Genomic DNA, 9,705 nt, shown 5'->3' on the forward strand with positions numbered 1-9,705 from the left:
GAGGCCAGGCTTGACTTGTGAGAGTTTGGTCCACTTGGCTCTTGCTTGGAGCGGCCCGCAGGCCCACATACCCACCACAGCCCGGTTGGTCCGGCACTCCTTGGAGGAATAAACCTAGTTTCCTCTTGAAAATGTCCACGGTTGTTCCGGCAATATTTCTTATGCTTGCTGGGAGGAAGCTGAACAACCGCGGACCTCTGATGTTTATACAGTGTTCTCTGATTCTCTCACTGGTTCTATTCTACATTTTCTTCCATATCGTTCACTCCAGTACGTTGTTATTTTTCTGTGTAGATTTGGTACTTGGCCCTCCAGTATCCTCCAGTATGGGATTCTTGTACTGCTTAAATGAACCATAAATCGTTTTAATACTGTGTAATGTAGAATAAAATACACATGAAGATGAAAAACTTGCTATACAAAAGCCAAATCAGTCAGGAGTGAACTATCATCCCAAACAGTAGTTGTGTTGATAAGTATGGAACTGCTTAAAGTAAAGCTTGAATCGTATAGAAGAAAATGGCTTGGTAAAAATTTAAACTTAATAAAAGGAGTGTTAGGAAATTTAAATTTTTGCATATTGTATTGGATAAAGAAATAGATGTTTCCATGTTATGTTACGTTGTGTTACAGTATATTACAAGAATAACACTAATATTATTTGGTGTGAGATATATTGAAGACGGTCTAAAACAGACTTTTACTTTAAAAATATGGTATTTGGACTGAGAAATGTACGTTTACTTGTTACATTACGTAAAATCAAATCAAATAAAATGTTTAGTCAGGTAAAAGTACATACATAGAAGATTAGTTAAAAACAAAATGTTGGATTTATAGATAGAGCTAGCACATACAATACCTAAAGCTACTAGTACAGATGGCGTTTCGGGGAAGGTGATGTGGGAAAAAACAATTAGACAAACTTAATTAATAGTAATTTTGCTTTAAGTATAAATTGTGTTGAAAGAACAAAAATAAATGATAAAGGGGGGAACATGGTAGAAAATAGCCAATATACAAGTTGATCAATAAACAGCATTGTTTGAAAATAGTAAGACATGGGATTGACATTGAGGGTAAGGTAGGTTACATGGAATTAATTAGATAGTACTTAGTTTTCATGTTAAAGGTTAGGTTCTTAAAGGTCATCATCTCGTTAGGTTATGTTACAAGAATAACACTAATATTTGTTTGGTGTATGATATAGTAAGTAAGTAATTATCAAAAGAAGGCACCAAACCGGGAAGCCTATGTAGCACCATCAAATACGCAAAATAACCAGAGGGCGCTAAATATCACCAAGGATGCCAATACGAGAACAAAAACGCATAAGGCGAACGATATCAAAAGTATCCGAGTCACCAAGAATTCTATCGAGGGACAGGTGACCGCGAGGGGCGGTCGGAAAGCAAGACACACGCTCGTCCTGGAAGTCAGGACATTCAAGAAGGACATGCACGACCGTAAGAGGGACAATGCAACTAGGACAATAAGGAGCAGGGCGGCGCTCCATCAAGTGACCATGGGTAAAGCGAGTATGGCCAATGCGCAACCTCGCCAGAGCTGTTTCCCACCGCCGGTTACGGTGGAAGGAGGACGGCCACGAGGAAACACAACATTTAAGAGTACGTAGCTTGTTACCAGTAACAGACAACCAAGAAGCCTGCCAACGGGTAAGGACTGAGGAATGGATAACCAGGTAAAAGTCGGAATACGGAATGCCTTTACGAGAGATGGGACAAGAGCGGACAGCTTCCTTAGCGGCAGCATCCGCACGCTCATTTAAAGACACACCAATATGGCTGGGAACCCAACAAAACTCAACCGACTTAAATTTACTGTGAACGAGAAACAGCCAATGCTGGATTTCGACAACTACTGGATGAACCGGATTAAAGGACCCGAGAGCCATGAGGGCACTACGAGAGTCAACAACAACCACAAAGGAAGACTGACAACGAGAAAGCAGGAGACGAAGAGCATAGAGAATAGCATAAAGTTCCGCTGTAAAGATGCTAGTCTCCGGAGGCAAGTGACACATATAAGTGCGACCAGGAAAACAACAGTAGCCAACACCGTCTGCTGACTTAGACCCATCGGTGAAGACAGAAACGGAGCGGGAGTGAGAAGAAAAGTGCTCGAGGAAAAGGCGTTTTAGAACCGTAGGAGGGGTAAAAGCTTTAGTGATACGGGTCAAGGAAGTACAAAACCGCGGAAGAGGGACCCTCCACGGGGGCAAAGAAGGAACAACACGAGGAGAAACATCAGAAATACGAACGGAGAAAGAATCCTGTAGGCGAGATAACCGGACAGAAAGAGGGAGGTGGTGAAGAGGAACAGGAACCGCAGGAGGGGTAAAAGTTAAAGCACGACAGAGGCGAGAGGAAGGATGTTGCAAGGACCGCGCAAGATAGCGAATACAGTAGCGATCACGGCGGTCCTGGAGAGACAGGAAGCCAGTGTCAACATACAAGCTAAGGATGGGAGTCGAACGAAAGGCACCAGAACTGAGGCGCAACCCAGTATAGTGCAAAGCATCAAGACGGCGAAGAGTAGAAGGAGAAGCAGACGAGTAAGCAGGGCAACCATAATCGAGCTTAGACAGGACGAGAGAGGAACGTAAAGCAAGGAGAGTGCGCCTATCTGCCCCCCAAGAAGTATGGGACAAGACCCGAAGGAGGGTAAGGGCCTTAGAGCACTCAACACGGAGGTAAGAGATATGGGGAGACCAAGACAAACGAGTGTCAAGGAATAACCCCAAAAGCTTCGCGGAATCTTTGTATTCAAGGGGATGACCATAAAGTGACAAAGAGGGACGAAGAACAACCCGTTTCCGCGTAAAAGTCATGGCACAAGTCTTAGAAGTAGAGAACTTGAAGCCATGATCTGTGGCCCAAGACGACACGGCATCAATTGCAAGTTGAAGGCGGCGTTGAAGGAGAGGCGAATCATCACCCTGACAACAAAGGGTAAGATCATCGATATAGAGAGCGGAGAAGACACCAGAAGGAAGAGAGGAAAGAAGACCATTGAGGGCAACCAGAAAAAGAGTAGTGCTCAGAACACTACCCTGGGGCACACCTTCGTATTGCTGAAAAGAGGGAGAGAGAGCGGTACCAAGGCGCACCCGAAAGGAACGACGAGAGAGGAAGCTGCGGAGAAAGAGAGGGAGATGACCACGAAGGCCAAAAGAATGAAGTTGAGATAGGATATGATAACGCCAAGTGGTGTCGTAAGCCTTTTCTAGGTCAAAAAGGACGGCAACAACGGAGGTCTTCGCAGCAAAAGCAGTACGAATATAGACCTCCAAGTTCACCAGGACATCTGTCGTGCTGCGGCACTTGCGGAAACCAAATTGAGAAGGGGAGAGGAGGTGATGGTGTTCCAGGAACCACATCAGACGAACGTTAACCATACGTTCAAAGAGTTTGCAGACACAACTTGTGAGAGCAATAGGGCGAAAGTCCTTAGGGGAAGTACCCAGAGACCCCGGTTTGCGAACAGGGAGGACAACGGTATCGAGCCAGTCCTCAGGGACTGACGACGACTCCCAGATCCGATTATACAGACTCATTAAATACTGAGACGTGCTCTGAGGGAGATGGCGAAGCATCTCATAATGAATACCATCGGAGCCCGCCGCCGTAGAACCGCAGAGGGCCAGGGCAGAACGAAGTTCAGAGAGAGAGAAGGGATCATTATAGGGAAGCTGAAGATGAGTGCAGAAATCTAAAGGACGAGACTCAAGGACAGGTTTACGAAGAAGGAAAGATTGGGGAAGATGAAGACCAGAGCAAACAGAAGAAAAGTGGGAACCCAGTTCGGAAGCGACCTGCAACGGGTCCGCCACAAGAGTATCATGGAGGTGAAGGACCGGTGAAACATCGGGAACGAACTTACCCGCTATCTTGCGGATACGCTTCCAGATCTGGGCCAGAGGGGTCTCGAACGTAATTGTTGAGACATAAGATGCCCAACATTCACGTTTAGCCATACGGATGGCCCTACGGGCCACCGCACTCGCTTTCCGAAAGAAAAGAAAAGAATCGGTCGTCTGCCTATGGCGGTGCCTCTTCCAGGCTGCACGCTTACAGCGGACAGCCCGAGCACAGTCCGCATTCCACCAGGGAACGCACTTCCGTGGACCCCGAGAGGAAGAGCGAGGAATAGAGCGGAGGGCAGCGTTGAAGACAGTGTCATGAAAAAGGAGGAGAGCGCGAGAGAGGCAGAAGGGAGAGGTCAGAGAGAGCAGCACTGAGGGTAAATAGGGTCCAGTCTGCCTTAGCAAACTGCCACCTAGGGAAAGAGAGGGAAGGGCGAAAAGAGAAAAAGGAAACAAGGATGGAGAAATGATCACTTCCATGGAGGTCATCAAGAACCTGCCACGTGAAATCTAAGTAAAGAGAAGAAGAGCAGAGAGAAAGATCAAGACAAGAAAGGGTGCGAGTCCGAGAGTCCAAATGAGTGGGCTCACCAGAATTCAGAAGAGACAGGGAAGAAGAGAGGAGAAACGGCTCAAGGAGGCGACCCCGGGTATTCGTCAGAACGTCACCCCAAAGAGAATGACGACAATTGAAGTCACCCAGCAGGAGCACAGACTCCGGCAAGGAGTCTAGGAGGTGTTTCAAATCAGGAAGAGAGAGCGGGACACTCGGGGGGAGATAAATGGAACAAACTGTGTACCATTTCCCCACAAAGATACGAGCAGCAGAACAATGGAGAGGCGAAGGAAAAAGTAAAGGAACAAAGGGAACATCAGCCCGAATCAAGAGAGCAGAAGAATTAGAAGACCCAGCAATGGCTGGGGGGGGGGGAGAGAAAGGAATAGCCACGAAAACGACCAGGACGAGCACCAAGCATTGGCTGACACAAAGGGGCGAAAACCGCGAAATCAGAAGTTGGAGTTCGAGGAAATTGGCATAATAACCTCGAACGTTCCATTGAAGAATGGACAACGACGAGAAGAGAAAGGACAAAAACAGAGAACAACGAAGAAACAAAGGCGAAAGAGCAACAGAGCACGTTAAAGAATATCAGGGTCGGGATCAGGGTCAGCAAAGTCAGGGTTAGGGGGCATGGGTAAACTGAGCAAAGACGGAGGGAAGGAAACGGGAGAACAGATCAGAGGTGGGCGGGCAGGGTCCGGAGGAGGAGGAGGAGGAAGAGGAGGAGACAACGGAGAGGAGCAGTCAAGGACAGCAGCAGGAAGAGGGGGAGTAGAAAGAGGGGAGCGCTTCCCAGCAAGAGCAGCAACCGAAAGGGAAGCAGGGGCCAAAGAAACCTCCATAGCAGGAACAGGGGGCGCAAGCACTGAAACGGGAGGGGAAGGAGCAACAGAGCCAGAAGGAGGAGCTGAGGAAGAAAGCGAAGCCTTCTTACCCGCCGGGGAAGAGGAAGGAGAGGAGCCAGGCTTTCGCTTCTGACTTAAAGAGACCGGTGTCCCAGCAACTACGTACCGGGCAACGGATTCCAGTGTCTCAACAGGAGAAGCCGAACGAGAGCACACACGACGGCCGTTAGGAGAGCGATGGACATCCGCCCGCACCGACAGGCGGTGGGGAGAGCCGATAGATGGAGGAAGAGGATGGGAAGGAGGATCGGAGGGGGACGAGGAAGAAGACACAGAAGACACGACAGACCGGGTAGAAGGAAGGGGAACCCCAGACAGAGGACCAGGAGGAGGATCCTTCGGGAGAGAACCCAAAGGAACAGAGGAGGGGGCAGTGGGTGCATCAGGGTCCAAGGCCCGGAAACTGTTGTGAGTCTGAGGAAGGCGGGAAGGACGAGGAGAGGAAGAGCGCAACACGCGAGCATAAGAGATATTAGCATAAGGCGGGAGCCGGCGAACCTGGCGCCTCGCCTCAGGAAAAGATAAACGCTCCCGGTGCTTCAGGTTGAGGACGGCTGCCTCAAGCTTGTAATGGACACACGCACGGGAGAAGGTAGGATGGGCCTCACCGCAGTTGAGGCAACGAGCCTGGGGAGAAGTGCACTCCGACTTAGAGTGACCTTCGCCACCACACAAAGGACAGAAAGAGACAGTCCCGGAGTAGCGGAGGGCACCATGCCCAAACCTCCAGCACTTGTTGCAGAGCCGAGGAGAAGGAATGTACTCCTGGACAGAGCACCTGGCACCAGCAAGAATGACAGAGGGTGGAAGGGTCCTACCATCAAAGGTAATCTTCACAACCCGGAGGGGTTGACGGAGACTACCACGAGGGGGACGAGTAAACGTGTCCACCTGGAGAATAGAATGGCCCTGGGCAGCGAGGATATGTCGAATATCGTCGTGGCAGTCGCGCAGGTCCCGAACACCGGTCGCAACATGGGGAGGGAGCAAAATAGTGCCAACACTGGCATTCAACTGAGCGTTCTTCGAGACCCGAACGGGGGTCTCGCCAAGGCAGGATAAGGCAGCCAAGCGGGAAGCAGCATCCTGAGAAGGAGCAGCAACGACACGTGTACCGAGACGAGTGGGGTTGAAAGTAATGGAGGCATCCACGGAATCAATGAGATGTCGATGGAGGGAGAAATCGTCAGGAGGCGCAGAATCAAGAGGGAGATCAAAATATTTGGCCCACGAAGCGGGACCAAACAAGGCTTGATAGGTAGCAGAACTGGAAGGAATCGAGCGAGGGCGGCCGTGACGAGGACGGCGGAGAGAACCCCCAGAGAGAGAGGGGTTAAAAGGCGCAGTAGTTACAACTAGAGAAGGAGCCGCGCCAGGGGACGAGGTAGTCACCACTGGGGGCTTGGGGCTCGACCCAACCACAGAGGAGGGAGGGGAGCCAGGGGAAGGAGTCAGAGAGGCCAAAGGAGGAGCAAGGTCGGGGCCCAAAGCAGCGGAGGCTATAGAGCCCGGTCTTCCAATACGGACCGACTCGGGGGCTTGGTCGCCCACCCCACGAGCCTGAGAAGGTAAGCCAGAAATAGCCGAAACAGGGGTTATCATCTTGACGAAAAGAAGAATTCATTCACGAATGTGCCCCCACACCCACCATGGAGCCACAATTAGAGGCAGGACACCCAACAAGAAGCTATCGCCGATCTTGTCGGGGCCTCCTAGGGGTGCGTCGTGAGTATACGCCCCACAAACGCCACCTTAAGAAACCGACAGTCCGTCGAGATCGGGTTCAGTGACGAAAGGGGGATTGACAATAAAAGGTTCCCCTCGCTCTCGACGTCGGGTACTACAGTTCTACGGGTGCAAGAGTATGCCTCCTCAAGCACCCGGGCGTCAAAATAGAAGAAGTCCAAGGGAAGAACCAGAACGAGCAAAAGGTCGGCAGGAAACGGCAAGCAGATAGGAGAAGAGGGGGGAGAAAAACGAAACAGAAGGAAAAGGAAAAGATGCCCAGCAGAATTGGAGAGGACGGCAGCAGGAGCACAAGGCTAGAAAAGGACAGAGGACTGTCCCAAGGAGCGTCACACTCTGGCAGCCGCCCACGAAGCCCCCACACGGCGACAACGAGCTGAGCGGGGAGGGGGTGGTGTATGATATAATGAAGCAAGTCTAAAACTAACTTTTACATTTAAAAATTATTTTTGGGCAAAGAAATATATGTTTTCCTGTTATGTTACTTTATGCCACATTATGTTACAAGAATAACATTAATATCGAATTGGCGAGTGTTATAATAATATTGAAGAGTGACTTTTCCTTTACTGATAAATAAAAACTTATGCTTCTATAAACTAGTCCTTTATTATACAAAATGCTATATTTCAATTCTTCATTCGTTTGTCTGCTCACTCGCTCACCCAGTACTATGCATCGTCATACCATGCAGGGGAACATGTGCCCTCATATTCTGAATCTCCATATAAATGCTTGATGATATTATTATTATTTTATTTGAAGATGAATAGCTCATATCAGTTATGATTTGACTGTGTTTGGTCCGTGGTCTCTTTTCTTCTTGATGGGTCTCTCCTCCTGATGATTGCACGAGTAAAAATGTTTGGAGAGGCGTTATGTTGAGAAAGACGAGGTTTCAAAAGTGGTTGTTGTCTTGTACTGTTGATCAAGAAGCGGTGACTAAACAGAGTCATGTGTTAGAGGGGGGACTTGCCACACTGTAGGGCGTGATGTTGTGTTGATGACGTCAGCGGATCCTTTATGACGCTATGTAAAAAAATCAAGTCAAATGTGCACTCATTTGTTGGATGACGAACTATTTAGCCAGTCCTTTGACTACTGGATATTTTCATGTAGCGAGAGGTCCCCTCCTCTGCCTAATAATATATGTTTGATGGTAGAAAGTATTTTAGAGTGGTAAATATCTGTTTGAAATTGCAGTACTGCTAAGATGATTGGAAACCGTGAAGATGTGTTCGATATGTTGAACTTTAAACTATAAAGTGATTTAAGAAAATAAAAAAAATCACATTCCATCACACATTCTTTATATTAACTACTAGGCTTTAACAAGATGACGCCCACCCTGCGGATGATGAGGATGGATGGATGAATGTCTGGCTGTGACTCGAGTACACACACTTCCCTCATTCATTATTAGGTTCGCTGCTGGTGCAGGATGGGGGAGGAGAGGATGAGGTAGACAGCGACAGACCCCTTCTCACAGATAATGTGCAGTCTAACTCTCAGACACTGGCGATGGTTCACAATGCATTATGAAAATTATTAATAATATAATACACTGTCCACGAGAGCTTGGTGATATATGATCAGGTATGTGGGGAACATAACGACGGAGTATACCTCGTAGATAATGGGTGATGATTGAAAGTATTTTTAAATTAAAAACTATGATCACCGTGTTCAACACACTCTCTGACTAAGTGATTGACAATTTGTATGTGGTGATCACGTGTCCTTAGGCACTCCTGGAGCAGGAGAGAGGGAGAGGCTGGATGTGGTGTGGGGTAAGAGAGAGAGGGATTATTATGAGATAATAATAATAATTTTATTATTATTATTATCATTATTATTATTATTATTACTGTAAAATGCCTTACGTATTCAATAAAAGAATGAAGTTATATAAATGTGTTTACTTTTCCAAACTATTGTTATGTTTGAGGAGATATGTAGCCAGTCTGATGACATAAGGAATTGACAAGTGATTGATTGACAGGTGGCGGCGCAAGAGAGAGGTGGGGGAGGGATGGTAACTGCGAGGGCCTTTACTCATACAGTTCACTACCGTCACGCCCGCTGTTTCGTGAAGATGTCTCTGGGTCAACGTTTGACTTATGCTAATTAGAGTAGCAGGCCACATCCTGCCTGCTGGTGAGTTTCCACTTCTCCGACGTGAAATGGGATATTGAGAAAAATGCAGGAGATGCCCGCTGATAAATAATGTTTAAGTACTGTGTCATGTGTGAGAAGCCCGCACCGGGTGTTGTGGTGAAGCTATGGAGGGGTAGAAACAAGAGTAATGCCCTTTACTTTCAGATTGACAAGTGTATGTGCGTATGTAAAGGCCGGTAACTGCCATTGATCTGCTGGAGGCTGACATAAGGAAGACTTCGACAGAGCTCCTTTGGCTAATGTGTGTGGTTTTACACCCAGAAGCTGAGTGAGGGATCGTGGACAGCTGATAACATGGGTAAGTACAACTAGGTGCTCACACCGCGTTAGGTTACATGCGAGCTGCCCTTTTGTTCCCACGGTTGATCTTCAAAGTCTGGCTCCGCCCGATCCATCCCCCCTTCACGTTAACCCTATCCCAACCTTCC

The sequence above is a fragment of the Procambarus clarkii genome, chromosome 42 (assembly GCF_040958095.1).
Source record: "Procambarus clarkii isolate CNS0578487 chromosome 42, FALCON_Pclarkii_2.0, whole genome shotgun sequence".
NCBI lineage: Eukaryota > Metazoa > Arthropoda > Malacostraca > Decapoda > Cambaridae > Procambarus > Procambarus clarkii.